At 48.4% G+C, this 12979-nt stretch overlaps 1 pseudogene across 1 annotated transcript; it reads left to right on the top strand.

Annotated features, from left to right (window-relative positions):
* The first annotated feature begins 1823 nt into the window (after positions 1–1823).
* LOC309800148 (large ribosomal subunit protein uL4-like) lies at positions 1824–3099 on the top strand (annotated as a pseudogene). Its single transcript has one exon. The product of its transcript is annotated as a large ribosomal subunit protein uL4-like (transcript).
* The last annotated feature ends 9880 nt before the right edge of the window (positions 3100–12979 follow it).

Genomic DNA, 12979 nt, shown 5'->3' with positions numbered 1-12979 from the left:
GGGCGACCCTGAGGCTGGTTCCACACCGTCTCCTGGAGGTCCCCAGTGGGGCTAAGCCCTGCTTTCCGCCTGCTGCTCATTAACTGGCCTGTGTTGGCTGCCCTTCCGGTCTTCCACGTCCTTTATAGCTTCCTGGAATCACCTTGAAAATAAACCCATGCCCTCGAATCCTAGTTCTGGTCTTCTCCGAGGGCCCCAACCCAAGACAGAGGGGCAGCAGCCATGGGGCCTATGAGGCCCTGGGAAGCCAAGAGGACCTCACTGCAAAGGGGTCTCTGCCTCAGAGGCCCTGAGACACATGCAGGGCCAGAAGCACCTCAGCACAAGTCTGGGGCCATGGGAGGAGCCCCAGCAGGCGGGAGGCCAGCCCGGCTGCAGCTGGTAGCGCTGTGCACAGTGTCAGGTCGGGGTGCAGGGCTGCAGGTGCACCAGGGTAAAGAGGGCAGCAGGGTGTGAGTGCAGCAGCTGATGGGAGCAGGGCTTATCTTAGTCACCAAGACCACACCCGTACCTCCCTCCCTTCTGCAGAACTGGGCCTGGGACACATATGTCCTTGCAGGCCCCAGGGCAGATCCCGGCTAGAAACCCCCAGGGCCCCCGGCTGACCCTCTCCTGCTCAGCCCCTCTGGTCTGGGTCCTGGCAGAGCAGGGAGGCTGCCTGGGGAAAGTCCTAGACAGGGATCTGAGCAACTCAGTGCCTCTCTGGGCCTCAGTTTCCCATTCATGAAATGGCACAGGGCCCTGGTGGGGCTGAGGAAGTGAATGAAGGCACCCCAGCACACCTCAGAGGGTTCCTGTTCTCTGATTCTGCCAGGAAATCATTTGCACACAAAACATTAGATGTGGCATATCTTACACCCCTAAGCCTTTCAGAAGAGGGTATTACTTAATGCAGAGGAGTTAAATTCTAATGGTGGAAATTCAAGCATTGGAGAAGACATAGCTTGACTTTGGGGATTGGCCTTCCTTACACCCCTCAAACCACACCATGTCAACTCCCAGGCAGGCAGTGGAAAGAGCACAGGCTTTAGTGCCAGACAGACTTGGGCTCAAATCTTTGGTGACTCAGAAAAGCCCCTCAGCCTCTCTGAGCTTCAGCTTCGTTGGCTGTGAAATGGGTTGACAATGCCCACTGACCCAGGTAAGCATCTTCAATCTCCTTTAGTCCTCCGTCTAGTGAGGAAGTAACTCTGATCCCCAGATGATGCAGTAGAGACCCAGAGAAGAGGAAGCAGGTGCTAAGGAGGCCAGCACCTGCTCACGTGGGTCCACAGTGGTCCAGGACCTGCCTGCCCCCTGCCCAGGGACCCCTGAAGCCTGGGCTGTGCCCTGTCCATTCCAGCCTTCCCCTGCTTGGCCCAGCCCTGACCCGAGGCTCACCCACTGCCCGGTTCCTGCACCTGGCCCATGGGGCAGCCAGGGCTGGGTCTTCAGTATCGGCATTCCTCTGAGATGAATACCTTTGGCCTCAGGAATGCTGGGAACTGAGCCAGGAGGTCAAGGGTCCATGACCTTATCCTACTCCCCTGAGACGCTCTTAAAGCCTCACAGCACCTGGGCGAGGCAGGCATGACCCAGCCACAGAGGGAAACTGAGGGCCACTGACTTCATCCAGAAAAGGAAACCAGAGGCCTCCTTGGTTATCCTCAGTAAGGTTCAGGACAGCAGAAGATGAAAAATGAAATCAAAGCAAGCAATGGACTGGGAATTCCACTTCTGGGTATACACCCCCAAAGAAATGCCTAGATATGTTCATCAGAAAATGTATACTAGAATGTTCAGCTTTTCCTATGGGAGCCACCGGGTTGCGAGGCGCATGGTCTTCTCCTCTCCCCGCCATGGCGTGTGCTTGTCCACTGATATCAGTGTACTCCAAAAAGGGGGAGCCATCTGACAAAAATGTCACTTTGCCTGCTGTGTTCAAGACTCCCATTCAACCAGATATTGTAAACTTTGTTCACGCCAACTTGTGCAAAAACAACAGACAACTCTATGCTACCAGTGAATTAGCAGGTCATCAAACCAGTGCCGAGTCTTGGGGAACTGGCAGAGCTGTGGCTCAAATTCCCAGGGTTCGAGGTGGCAGGACTCACCGTTCTGGCCAGGATGGTTTTGGAAACATGTGTCTTGGAGGCTGCCAAGACCAACCAAGACCTGGCGACGTTGGCACCACAGAGTGAATACAATGCAGAAGCGATATGCCATCCCCTCTGCACTGGCTGCCTCGGCCTTACCAGCGCTGGTCATGTCTAGAGGTCATCATATAGAGGAAGTTCTGAACTTCCTTTGGTAGCTGAAGATAAAATTGAAGGCTATGAGAAGACCAAGGAGGCTGTTTTGCTTCTGAAGAAACTTAAGGCCTGGAATGATGTGAAAAAGGTCTATGCCTCTCAGCCAATGAGAGCTGGCAAAAGCAAAATGAGAAACCGTTGCTGTATCCAGAGCAGGAGACACTGCATCATCTGTAATGAGGACAGTGGTATCATCAAGGCCTTCAGAAACATCCCTGGAATTACTCTACTTAATATAAGCAAACTGAACGTTTTGAAACTTGCCCCTGGTGCGTATGTGGGACGTTCCTGAATTTGGACTGAAAGTGCTTTCCGCAAGTTAGATGAGCTGTATGGCACCTGGCGTAAAGCTGCCTCCCTCCAGACTAACTATTGATATAACCTCCCCATGCACAAGATGCTCAGTACAGACCTTAGCAGAATTTTGAAAAGCCCAGAGATTCAAAGAGCCCTCTGAGCACCATGCAAGAAGATTCATCTCAGAGTCCTGAGGAAGAATCCACTGAAAAACCTGAGAATCATGTTGAAGCTAAACCCATATGCAAAGACCATGAGCCGGAGCACCGTTCTTCTCCAGGCCAAGAACCACAAAATCCAGATGGATAGGGCTGCAGCAGCACTAGAAGACAAATCGGATGAGAAGGATGTTCCAGGCAAGAAGCCTGTGGAGGGAAAGAAGGCTGTTGGCATTAAGAAGCAGAAGAAGCGTTTGGTGGAAAAAAGGCGGCAGTGACCAAGAAACCAACAGCTGAAAAGAAGCCTGCAGAAAAGAAACCCCACCACAGAAGAAAAGAGGGCTGCTGCATAAACTTAAATGTGTTTATTTCGTAAAGGTCAAATCACTTTGGACAGCTAATTTTGAATAAAGACCTGATGAAAGAGACAGTGGAAAAAAAAAAATGTTCGGATTGCCCTGGTGGCGCAGTGGTTAAGAATCTGCCTGCCAATGCAGGGGACATGGGTTCAATCCCTGGTCCGGGATGATCCCACATGCCACGGAGCAACTAAGCCCGTGCGCCACAACTACTGAGCCTGAGCTCTAGAGCCCACTGAGCCACAACTACTGAAGCCCTCACGCCTAAAGCCCATGCTCTGCAACAAGAGAAGTCACCACAATGAGAAGTTCGCACATCGCAACTAGAGAAAGCCCAGGTGCAGCAAGGAAGACCCAATGCAGGCAAAAATAAATAAGATAATAATTTTTAAAATGTTCATAGCACTATTTATAATAGTCTCATACTAAATGAAGTAAGTCACAAAGAGAAAGACAAATATATGATATCACTTATATGCGGAATCTAAAACAATGATACAGATGAACTTATTTACAAAACGGAAACAGACTCACAGCCTTAGAGCAGGGATCCCCAACCCCCGGGCCATGGACTGGTACCAGTCCGTGGCCTGTTAGGAACCAGGCCTCACAGCAGGAGGTGAGCGGCAGGTGAGCAAGCGAAGCTTCATCTGTATTTACAGCCGCTCCCCATCGCTCACATTACTGCCTGAGCTCTGCCTCCTGGCAGATCAGCGGCGGCATTAGATTCTCAAAGGAGCGCGAACCTTACTGTGAACTGTGCATGTGAGGGATCTAGGCTGCGAGCTCCTTATGAGAATCTAATGCCTCATGATCTGAGGTGGAGCTGAGGCGCTGATGCTAGCGCTGGGGAGTGGCTGCAAATACAGAGTAACATTAGCAGAGAGGTTTGACTGCACAGAGTCCATAATAAATCAATTGCTTGCAGACTCATATCAAAACCCTATCAGTGAGTGGCAAGTGACAATTAAGCTGCATCTGGTGGCAGGCATTATAGTGGCAAGTGAGTTGATGTACTTCAATTGTACAGCTGCATCTGGTGGCAGGCTTTAAGTCAGAATCTGACACGTTTTAGTCTGCGCGTGGTCCACCCATTATTTTATCTACTTCCATCCATGCCTCTTTCCCACACTGCACACTTGTCTCAGCCACAGTTTTGGTAAGCCCACAAGCTAACCCTAGCCAGGATGAGTAAAAAAACAAACGTCACCAGAGAGCTTCTTTGAAAAGGGGGAAAGACCCAGTGATGAGACAGCAGAAGACTCTAAGACTGCCCACAAAAAGAAAGCTGCATTTAAAAGAAAATACCAAGAGTCCTACTTAAATTACGGGTTCATTGCAACAGGGGATTCACATTCTCCAAGCCCGCTTTATATAATATGTGGCCACCGGCTATCCAACGAAGCCATGAAACCTTCAAAGCTGCTTCACCACATGGAGACAAAGCACCTGCATTGAAAGACAAGCCTTTGGAGTTTTTCAAAGGGAAAAAAAACATGAACACGAAGAACAGAAGCAATTACTGAAGGCCACCACTTCATCAAATGTGTCTGCACTGAGAGCACCGTTTTTAGTGGCTAACCGCATGGCTAAAGCTAAGAAGCCCTTTACTACTGGTGAAGAGTTGATCCTGCCTGCTGCTGAGGACATTTGTCGTGAACTTTTAGGAGAGGGTGCAGTTCAAAAGGCGGCACGTGTTCCTCTTTCGGCTAGCACCACAACTAGACGAATTGATGAAATAGCAGAGGATATTGAGGCACAACTGTTAGAGAGGATTAATGAGTCGCCATGGTATGCAATCCAGGTTGACGAGTCTACCGATGTTGACAACCAGGCAACAATGCCTGCCTTGCGATATATTTCTGTGCGATATATTTTTCAGGAGGATGTGCATGAGGATATGTTATGTGCACTTTTGTTGCCAACCAGCACCACAGCTGCAGAACCATTCAAGTCTTTGAACGATTACATATCAGGAAAACTGAATTGGTCGTTTTGTGTCGGTATATGCGTGGACAGAGCGGCTGCCACGGCTGGATGGCTTTCTGGTTTCACCACTCGGGTCGCTTCTGAGGTCGCTTCTGAATGTGAGTCTACGCACTGTGTCATCCATAGGGAAATGCTGGCTAGCCGAAAAATGTCACCTGAACTTAACAACGTTTTGCAGGATGTGATTAAAATGATCAACCACGTTAAAGTACATGCCCTTAACTCATGTCTGTTCGTGCAGCTCTGTGAGGAGATGGACATAGAGCACACACATCTTCTCATACACAGAAGTGAGATGGCTTTCTAAAGGTAAATCACCGGCCAGAGTTTTTGAGCTACGAGAGCCACTCCAGAGGTTTCTTTTAGAAAAACAGTCACCACTGGCAGCACATTTCAGTGACACAGAATGGGTTGCAAAACTTGCTTACTTGTGTGACATATTCAACCTGCTCAGTGAACTCAATCTGTCACTTCAGGGGAGAATAACAACTGTGTTCAAATCGGCAGATAAAGTGGCTGCATTCAAAGCCAAACTGGAATTATGGGGATGACGAGCGAACATTGGGATTTTTGACATGTTTCAAACATTAGCAGAGATTTTGAAAGAGACTGATCCAGGGCCTTCTTTCTCCCAGCTGGTACATGATCACCTATCTCAGCTTTCAAAAGAGTTTGAGCGGGCTTCCCTGGTGGCGCAGTGGTTGAGAGTCTGCCTGCTGATGCAGGGGATGCGGGTTCGTGCCCCGGTCCGGGAAGATCCCACATGCCGCGGAGTGGCTAGGCCCGTGAGCCATGGCCCTGAGCCTGCGCATCTGGAGCCTGTGCTCCACAATGGGAGAGGCCACAACAGTGAGAGGCCCACTTACCGCAAAAAAAAGAAAAAAAAGAGTTTGAGCATTACTTCCCAACCACAAAAGACCCCCGAACTGGGAAGGAATGGATCTGCGACCCATTTGTGAATAAGCCAGGTGAATTGATTTTGTGCTGGAAGAGGATCAACTGCTTGATATCGTAAATGACGGTGGCCTTAAAAGTATACTTGAGACAACTTCAAATCTCCATACGTTCTGGATGAAAGTCAAGGTGGAATATCCTGAGATTGCCACAAAAGCACTGAAAAGCCTGCTTCCACTTGCAACATTCTGTCTTTGTGAAGCTGGGTTTTCTGCGGTGACAGCAACCAAAACGAGATCACAGAGTAGATGGACATAAGCAACACACTTCGGGTGTCACTGTCTCCCGTCACCCCCAGATGGGGCCATCTAGTTGCACGAAAACACGCTCAGGGCTCCCACTGTTTCTGCATTATGGTGAGTTGTGTAATTATTTCATTATATATTACAATGTAATAACAATAGAAATAAAGTGCACAATAAATGTAATGCGCTGAAACATCCCAAAACCATCCCCTCCCCCTGATTTGTGGAAAAATTGTCTTCCACGAAACTGGTCCCTGGTGCCAAAAAGGTTGGGGACTGCTGACTTAGAGAACACACTTATGGTTACCAAAGGGGAAAGTTCAGGGGGGGAAGGATAAATTGGGAGTTTGGGATTGACATGTACACGCTCCTATATTTAAAATAGAGAACCAACAAGGACCTACTGTATAGCACAGGGAACTCTGCTCAGTGCTCTGTAGTAACCTATATGGGAAAAGAATTTGAGAAAGAATAGGTACATGAATATGTATAACTGAATCACTTTGCTGTACACCTCAAACTAACACAACATGGTTAATTAACTTACTCCGATATAAAATAAAAATTTTTTAAAAAGCTGTATATTAGAATGTTCATAGCAGCACTATTTATAATAGTCTCAAACTAGAAACTATGCAAAAGGCCAGCAACAGTAGAATAAATAAGTACATTGAACTACAGCTAACAAAATAATATGGATGATCTCACAAATGAAATGTATAAAACAAGACTCCATCCCATAAGATTCCATAGATATAAACCTACAGTTTTAGTGGTGTTAGAAGTCAGCAAGGTGGTTTCCCTTGGGGGGATGGGGTCAGGCAGTGACCAAAAGGGGACAGAAAGGGGGCTTCTGGGGTAGCAGTCATGTACCACTTCTTGATCAAGCTACAGTCTGCATGGGTGTTCTCAGTTTGTGAAAATTCTTCAAGTTGGGCGTTTATCATCTGCACACTTGTCTGTACAAATATTATGCTCTTGAACTTTATGTTGGAATCTTATGGTATGCCTTCTTCTGTGTCTGGCCTCTTTTGTGCAACATTTTGTTTTTGACATTCGTCCATGCTGTGACATGTAACAAGATTTCTTCTTTTTCATTGCTGTGTAGTATTCTATTACCTGAATGGCCCGCAATGTGTTCATCCATTCCACTGTTGATGGAAGTTGAGCTGTTTCCAGTCTGGAAGCTATTACAAATAGTGCTGCTTTGAACATTTTTTTTGCACCTGAGTTTTGATGGACGTATGTATGTATTTCTACTGGGGATATACCTAGGGGTGAGACTGCTAGGTCATAGGATATACACATCTTCAGCTTTGTTAGACCCTGACAGTTTTCCAAAATGGTTCACAATTGCACACTTCCATCAGCTGTATATGACAGCTTCACACCATCATCAGCACCAGCATGGTTGCGCTTTGTCTTTTAGCCATTACGGCAGGTGTGAAATAATTTGCATTTCCCTGTTGCCTAGTGAAACTGAGCACCTGTCTTAGTTTGGGTTCCCTAGGAGCTGACCCTGAGACAAGGATTTGAGAGCAAGTAGTTTCATTGGCAGGTTGTTCACCTCCTAGGGCTGCCGTAACGAAATACCATAGACTGGGTGTCAAAACAACAGATATTTATTCTCTCACAGTTCTGGAGTCTGGAAGTCCAAGACCAAGGTGCCAGCAGGGTTTGTTTCTGGCAAGGTCTCTCTTCCTGCCTTGCAGATGGTTATCTTCTCACCGCATCCTCACATGGCCTCGTGTGGAGAGGGGGAGAGATCTCTGGTGTTTCTTCCTCTTCCTATAAGGACACCAAGTCTATCACATTAGGGTCTCAAGCTTATGATCTCATTTAACCTTAATCCTCTCCCTAAAGGCCTGATCTCCAAATATAGTCACATGGGAGGTTAGGGGGACACAATTCAGTCCATCACAGCAGGCAATCCTAGAAAAACTCGTAAGGGAGTGAAGAAGCAACAGAGGGGCAGGGAGGAGGCTCCTGAAGTGTGTGTCCACAAGCAGGTTACCACCTCGGGCATCTGGAGTTTAATCCCACAGGGAGACTCTGGAAAATCGCATAAACCACACCCCCGAGAATTATCCCACTTAGGGGACCAGAGAGCTGGGTTTTTATACACCGACGCCTGTCAGTCATTGGTTGAGGGCTATGTCAAGGCATGAGAGGGTGTCAGCTCCCTGGCATCTCCCAGGCTCCCAGAAGCCCCGAGGCTCAGAGCTGTGGGCGCACACACTACAGCACGTCTATGCATGCTAGTCACGGTCGAATTCTCACTTGTGTGAAGTGGTTACTCTTTTGAAGCTGGATTTTGAAGGATGTGTATTGATTGACCAGGGAGGAGAGGGCATTCCAGCAGAAGGGACAGCGTAGACAAAAGCCTAGAGAGAGGGATCGTATTGTCCAGCTTGAGCTATATAGGGAAGGGGAGGGGGATGAGACTGCGGCGGGGTCAGCAGAGACTCTACCATGAAGGTCGAATGAGAAGATGCGCCATCCATATGTGTATCTGCTCGGACACTGAAGCTAGGCTGCGTCCCTAAGATCATCTCAAAATGCTGTTTTCCAGGCCCCCCCAGTCCTCTGACGATGCACCACAAGCACCCCCAAACCCCAGGATGCCTCTCATAGCCAGAGACACAGATGCAGCTCCCAGCAGAGAGGCTGCAAGGCAGGGCCAGAGCAAAGACGAAGGGGCCAGCAGAGACCTAGACCACAGAGTGGGAATCAGGAGAGTCAAGAGCTGACCCCAAGGTTGACCTTAACAAAGGACCTTGAGCTAAGGTACAGGGTCCTGAAACACTGAGAAGGACCCACTTAATACCTAACGTTATGCTACCTGAATTCAGACTGTGCTGCTCCTCTAAGGTCTTCTCACGGGTCAGAAAAGCTGTGTGTGTTTGCACTGTCTGTAGAGCCTGCATAAGGAAGGCAGAGGGTCAGGGAGAGGCTGGGCCCAGAGGTGTGGGCTTGGATGAGCACCCCCCAACCACTGTTTTGGCCTGAGGGGGACTGGGAAGTGGGAATCTAAGACAGGTCTGGGCAGGGTTTGACTGCTCTGCAGTCAAAGTCTGCTTTGCTCTGCAAAGCTATCAGTTTGGAGTTCAGCCATATCCAATTCTGTATCCAAATAACAAGCATCTTCTCTACAAAGGTGTAACCCTGACAGGGATCAGGCCTCGTGAACATCTGTTTGTCAGTCCAGCCTTTCTTTGGCAAGTTGAATCTCCCCCACTAATTCTGTTCTGTCTGTGTGGCTCAAGTTGGGCAACCTTCCCACACTCAGGCAGGGGGACTCGTGAACCATGCCTGGCCAGCCAGAGCCCCCGCCCCCAGACACCATGACTGGATAAACACATGACCCAAGCCAGGCCAATAGGAGTCTTCCTTGAGACTTTTGTTAGAGCTTTCTGGCAACTCTCTCATCGTCTGAGATCCTGAGCTGTAAAGAAGAGATTATAGCAGCTGGTGGACAACTTGCACCATGGAGAAAATCTGCCCAGGAAAAAAAAAAAAAAAAAAAAGGCAGGCAGGCCTAGCTGGGAGATGGAGAGAGAGACAGTCTTCATGGTGTCAGTTAAACACCTGGATGCAGCATGTCTGAAGTTCCTAGACTCCTCATTTGCATGAGCCAACACATTTCCTGCTGTGCTTATGTTTCATCAGGATTTCTGCTGCTTGCAGTCTAAAATGTTCTGATTAAAATACTAGGTGAGAACACAACCAAGCCCTTTCTGCACCTTCATACCTCAGAGATATACAGAGATGTGCAGGGAGTTTCTTTAAAGGGCCTTTGCAGGCTTCCCTGGTGGCACAGTGGTTGAGAGTCCACCTGCCGATGCAGGGGACGCGGGTTCGTGCTCCGGTCTGGGAAGATCCCACATGCCGCGGAGCGGCTGGGCCCGTGAGCCATGGCCGCTGAGCCTGTGCGTCCGGAGCCATGGCCGCTGAGCCTGCGCGTCCGGAGCCTGTGCTCCGCAACGGGAGAGGCCACAACGGTGAGAGGCCTGCGTACCGCAAAAAAAAAAAAAAAAAAAAAAAAAAAAGGGCCTTTGCAATTGGAATGTTGCAATGAGGCAAAGATCCCTGTCCTGCTGCTGCTCTTCTTTCCCAAGTGACAACTGACTAACTCATAGCGGAGTAAACACTGCCAGCAGTTTACGTTCAAGAGTTCAGAATGCTACTCCCACTGGAAGGGCCGAGTCCTGGCAAGCTGCCCTCCACCTGACTTCCTACAGTGTTCTGGAAGGTGCATCTTTCTGACCAACAGTCAGAATTAATTACTTTTTCATTTGCTGAAATGTGGGGGTCAGAGCTATATAGATTTAGGAGAAAGGAAAGAAAATATTGCATTTTTGCAACTCCAGCTTGAATGGGCAATATTGCACATTGCTGGACTTGATTTGTTTGTTAATTCAATGAAGCTCAATAATCCACCCAAATTTATTTAATCATAGGGGTTTAGCTAAATAAATTATAATGCATGGATTTAAAAAGAAGTAAGGCAATTCTAAAATATACCATCATAAAAATATGTCTAATGTATGAAGTGTTGAATGCACTTTGCACAATCACACCTCAGTAAAGTGGTTTTTTTAAAAAGCAATTTGCAGAGTAATATGTATAGCATATACCCATTAATAGAAAAATACCTGGCACTCCTATCTCTTGCAGAAGGCTTGTCATTTATACAATTAGATGAGGGGTGGGAAGGGAAGGAAAAAATAAGCTATTTGCAATTAAAGGTAACTCAGTTTCTTTGGAGGATTCAGTCCATGTAAACTTCAGTTCCCTATCAGAGCTATTTCCCCTTCACAAGGGGTCCCCCTCCCAAGATGGGGGTCTAAGAACTAGAAACTTGGGTGTCCTCAAGGCATCAGGGAAGGGCCCCTGCTTGGCCTCATGTTTCTCTTGTCAGAATGTCTTCTCCTGTTGGTTATGAGCCTTGGTTTCCATCCCAGCTGCCATAACCTGTGCAGCAGGCAGAGCCCAGGGCTGGTTTTGACTTGGTAAAGACTGTGGAAACTCCAGAAGAGGGTGGCTGATCAGAATCCCTGCAGTCTGGCTGGGACTGTCCAGGGTCCTGACTGGAAAGTGACCCACCAGAACCCTCAGTGACCTTCTGTGGGCTTCTGTGTCCTCCTATTGTTGGGGTACTGGGAAACTGAGATATCCCTTCCTCATCACACAGAAGACAAGCGTGACTAGGGGCACTATCCCTGGTCTTCTCTCTACCTGCACTCTTAGTAATGGGTTGAATGCTGACCCCCCAAAAGACATGTCCACATCCTAACCCCCAGAACTTGCAAATGTGATATATATATATATATATATATATATATATATATATATATATATATCTGCAAAAGGGGCTTTGCAGGTATAATTAAGTTGAGGGTCTCAAGATGAAATCATCCTGAATTATCTAGGTGGGCCCTAAACCCAATGACAAGTGCCCTTTAAAGAGAAAGTCAGAGCGAGGTCTGACTCAGAAGAGATGATTCAGAAACGGAGGAGAAGGACATGTGAAGACAGAGGCAAAGACTGGTGGAGTGATGGGGTCACAAGAAATGCCAACAACCACCAGAAGTCAGAAGAAGCAAGGGACAGACTGTCCCCTAGAGCCTTCAGAGGGAGCACAGCCCTGCCAATACCATGATTTCAGACTTTTGGCCTCCCGAACTGTGAAAGAATAAATTTCCGTTGTTTTAAACCACTTGTTATGGCAGCCCAAGAAACCAATACACATTTCCTGCTGCCCTTTCTATTCTACTGTGGGCGTGGACCAAACTTCCCTCCAGATAGCATCTACAGAGTTCTAGAGTTCTAGAAGTGGGCAGAAGTCCCCCTCTGGGGTTCTACCTCTTTTTTTTTTTTTTTTTTTTTTTGTGGTACGCGGGCCTCTCACTGTTGTGGCCTCTCCCGTTGCGGAGCACAGGCTTCGGACGCACAGGCTCAGCAGCCATGGCTCACGGGCCCAGCCACTCTGTGGCATGTGGGATCTTCCCGGACCGGGGCACGAACCCGTGTCCCCTGCATCGGCAGGCGGACTCCCAACCACTGCGCCACCAGGGAAGCCCTGGGGTTCTATCTTTTCCACAGCCTCTCCCAGGCTGGGGCTCAGAGGGAAGGGTGGGGCACAGGATCCCTCAGGCAGCCTCTTCGCGGCACTCTTTCCTCCTCCAAATCTGTTTTTCCAACTCTCTAGTGGCTCCTCTGAGAAATGGAAGCGCTGCCCACATCCTCCCAAGGTGGGCAGGCGTTTCCCCTGCATTGTACCCTAATTCTTTCTACCTGTGCCTTAGAGTATAAAACTCCATGTTCAGTCCTCTAAGTTTGCTCTTGACAAAGTTCTGGGAGCAGGGAACTCTGCTTTCTCTCTCTTATAGTAGGTGGTGCTGATTCTCTACCTATCTTCTGTTTCCCTGCTCCTCCTCTTAAAAACACCCTGGTTTTCATTTCTGGAGTCTGTCTTACCCTCACGCCACCCACATGCTTCTGGGGAAACTGACCTCAACCTCAGTTCCAGGGGCAGCTCTAACTGGTGTCATGGAATCCCATCCCACTTGGTCCAGAAACTCAGGCCTAAATGCCAGTGCAGGGTGCACTTCTGGCCACAGGAACAGGCATGTGACCTTAGCCGAGATGAAAGTGCTGGGAGCTTCTGTAAAAGGTGTTTCCTT

The sequence above is a fragment of the Mesoplodon mirus genome (genome assembly GCF_964341445.2).
Source record: "Mesoplodon mirus genome assembly, chromosome: 3".
In the NCBI taxonomy this organism is placed as follows: Eukaryota; Metazoa; Chordata; class Mammalia; order Artiodactyla; family Ziphiidae; genus Mesoplodon; species Mesoplodon mirus.
This window is presented reverse-complemented; position numbering and strand designations above follow the sequence as displayed.